Source organism: Lepeophtheirus salmonis, chromosome 4 (genome assembly GCF_016086655.4).
Source record: "Lepeophtheirus salmonis chromosome 4, UVic_Lsal_1.4, whole genome shotgun sequence".
In the NCBI taxonomy this organism is placed as follows: Eukaryota; Metazoa; Arthropoda; class Copepoda; order Siphonostomatoida; family Caligidae; genus Lepeophtheirus; species Lepeophtheirus salmonis.
In genome coordinates, this window is record NC_052134.2 from 47,224,306 (window position 1) to 47,228,059 (window position 3,754).

A 3,754-nucleotide genomic window follows, 5' to 3' on the forward strand; every position below is an offset into this window, starting at 1 on the left:
AACAACCCTTTATATGTATGCTATTGTTTGAATCATTTTATAGGTTACATTTTTAACACAAATATTTTATGATAGCTCGATTTTGTCAATTTTAACGAAAACACGCACATACTGTGACATAACAACTGCTCGTACACAATGGCTGAAACTGTGGTAAGTAACTGTCAAAAGATGGTATATTGATGTGATTACCTTTTATTTATGAGTGCTGCCATCTTCAAGTTGAGGTTAGAAACTTTTTAGACCCCCCTCTTATAATAACTGAGTATTCATTTTAACAACCATTGAAATTGTATTTCTTTTGTTGAAATTTTGTCATATAATGGAAGCAAATAATTCTTGATATTATTCATTAATTTATGGATTTGTGTGTAAACTATTACTACATCTATTACTGCCCAACCATGTAATTATAAAACAATTTGGGGAATGTTGTCCAGTCTTTCAAGTGTTATATATATTTAACTGTATGATTAATTTGTAAAATTATGAATGGATCAGATTCTGGAGTTGTTGTTTTTTTTGACTGAGTCAAAAAACAAATTTATTTTATAACATTTTAATATATTTCTGTCAAAAGGACAGCTCAGCTTACCTTGTATATTGTATATTAAAAAAAAAGTATTTTTTAACAAAAATATTGTATAAATAACCTTTTCAATAGATAAACAAAATTAGGAAAAAGTCAAATTCCTGTCAGCCCTTTTCATTTCTTGATTCATTCATTTCATTTGATGGAAATATTCCAAGTGAAGTCAATAAGAATGTTGTCCAGGTCAGTTCTTTGCTCCGTTCAAAACTCGACAAGATACCTTCTTTGGTGACTGGACTTCGTTCCTCTTCCACTTCAACTTCCAGATCTTAGAATTATCAAAAATATTGAGTCAATTTCCCTTGGGGTTTAAGGCCAACTGAACTCGACAATGATTGTTTTGATATTTTTTCCAATAAACCAGAATTGACAGAGGTGTCTATGTTTTCTTGACCTCCTTCGGAACATTCCTGATGAAACAGGAATACTTTGAAATTGAACTGGATTTCTACATTAGTTTGGCTCACTTCATTATTCTTTGAACTGTTAACAACTAGTTTTGAGCTGACATCAATAACTACTTTTCCAGAGTTATTACGCCCCATGAGACCAAACTTCACTTTATCCGTCAAAATGAATTATATAAATTTAATCATACCATCGCATAGGAAGAGAGGCATAATGGATGGCTTCCAGCAATAAAACTTTGATTGAGATCAGGAAGGAGAGAATTGGTCTTTAATTAGAAACTACTTACCTATTTTGTCTAAAAGAAGCATATTTGACAGTAAAGTAGACGCTCGACTACCAACTAGAAACAGCTTATGTTCACTGATATATGAAACAGAAACATATGGTAAACTGAGTTCTTGATGGAGTGAAAAAGGGAATCATTAATACACAAGTAGAAGATACTCTCAAAAAGGCCAATGCCGACTTTAAAACTTTAGGTTAAAAATATTTTTTTTCCTTCCATAAGTATCTCCTTATTTCCTGTATTTAATTACTTTTCAATATGATAAAAATATTTTAAGTAACAGTTAGTATCTTATTTATAATGTTTTTACTTATGTAAATGATCCAACGTTTTACTCATAAAACAAAAATTATTTATTTTTTCCAAAGTTTAAGTCCTTTATCTTTATTTTCCAACACAACACGATATCCGTTTGGTGATTAATCAACACAGTCAACACCCACACCGTAAGAAATATAATTATCAAGTGAAACACATCATACACAAGTCGGCTGATACACATGTTAAAAAAAAAATCTAATTGCTTACTTGGTCGTTCTAGTGTTAAATGCTCCTGTTTTTTAATTATGAATTATGCTGTTCCCTGTATTTAGTATTGAGAAACATCAACTCTGATTAATTATTACCCTCTAATGCTGGGGTTTTCAAACTTTTCACATTGCATACTGTTTGAGGAAGTATTAAGATCTCTATTGTGACTATTCATGGTCAATTTCAGATACTATGTAAAATTTTAAACAACCTTTTTTAGTAGAAAATAAGGTGTTTTTTTTTGACAATTTTGTGATACTTTTAAAAATGTGTTTCCCCTCACTTTAATAACCCCTCAGAGCCACACCTCCACGTATGCGTTTTGAGAACCACTGCTCTAATGAAAAAGCATTTCGAGATGTTTTTCACTAATTTTACTTAATAAATTGTTCAGAGATCCATTAAATACGTCACGTACCCTCATCCCTGGTTGAAATTGCGAAGGTTTTCAAATTTACCAAGGCCAACTCAATTTTAATATGTATATTGTACAATACTAGCAACGTATTTGAATGTTTCTTCTACCAATGAATTTTTTGGAATAATCCCTTAATTAGGAGTAATTCTCCTCATCATAATTTGACCCCCATTTACTCCTAATAAAATATTATTAATACTCACGCTTGTCATTACTTTTCTGACATTAAGTGGGTGTTATTATGAGTATACCTATTTACACATGTAGCAAAGGGCCATTACCATTATTCATTCCAGGAAATAAGGAAAAACTATTGGGCATATACATACAATTCCAATTTTAGAGCAGTGTTGTTTAAAAATTATGGCAGTAACAGTCAAGTAAAGAAGAGATTATCAGATTCTTTGATTGGGATTGTCAACTTATGGAAAAGGGTACAACTCATCCTCAAAACCGATAATCATACTGATACATTTGAAGTAGAAGAGGACAATATTCCCCTGGAGATTAAAGACCAAAATTGGGTTAATTTGGTTGAGATTGACAATTGCCTCAGCAGCACAGAATGTGGGATTGACGATAAACATATATTGGAGGAGGTGAAGAACGAAATGAGGACAAAGGACGAAGTGGAGGAGGACGAAGAGCAATATAAATTACGACCCATGACGTTAATTTCTGCAGCTGCATCTGTTCTTGAAGCTACTTAAAAACTCCAAGGAAGATATCCCTTTATCCAACCTATTAAATCAACTACAAAAAGTTATACGGGAAAATATGTAAAAAAGTATTTTCTCTTTTGGTAAATAAATATATATCTTTAAATTATTCCAACAAACGGACTTCAAAATTGCACTTTTATTATATACGTCAAATACAAAATTACTAAATTTAGGGGGTTTGGTAAATATATCCGACCGATTTATAAAATAAAAATTAGAACCATGACTTTTTGTCACTATACGCGGACTGTCACTTTATTCTAGTTCCAATATAAGTGGGTTCCACTCTAGTAGGCAATGCAGACCTAAATCCGGATGCCTCATGATGTAATGAATAAATCATACTTTTCAATAAAAATAGGTAAATTTATAACAATTGTGCACAATTATGTATACATCACGGCGTTGTCACATTGAATATTCTTTTTGTCACTTCTCGATTCCACCGTCTTACTTGATACGTCATGACTCAAGGGTAATTATACTGTATTGGTTTTGCTTAATAAAACATTTTAACTCTATATATGCTTATTTTCAGAAAGTACATGGGTACAATTTTTGCTGATTCCACCAATTAAAACAAAAACAATAAATAAACGTATTTCTTATTTCTATGAAGACTCCTTCAGTTTTTTGAATTATCTTTTGGACTTGGTTCCAGGAATAACCCATAGTCTAAATTGTTTTTTTCGATGAAAAATACTCTTCACCAGTTGATGCTTCGATACTTATGATTTAGGGAGCAGCTTTAAAGATCGGGTGATTTGCCTAATTAACAACTGATTTTATACCTT

The 3,754-nt window shown here is 31.4% G+C and overlaps 1 pseudogene; it reads left to right on the forward strand.

Annotated features, from left to right (window-relative positions):
* Nucleotides 1-764: 764 nt before the first annotated feature.
* On the forward strand, nt 765-1,487 carry LOC121116624 (ATP synthase subunit b, mitochondrial-like; annotated as a pseudogene).
* Nucleotides 1,488-3,754: the final 2,267 nt, after the last annotated feature.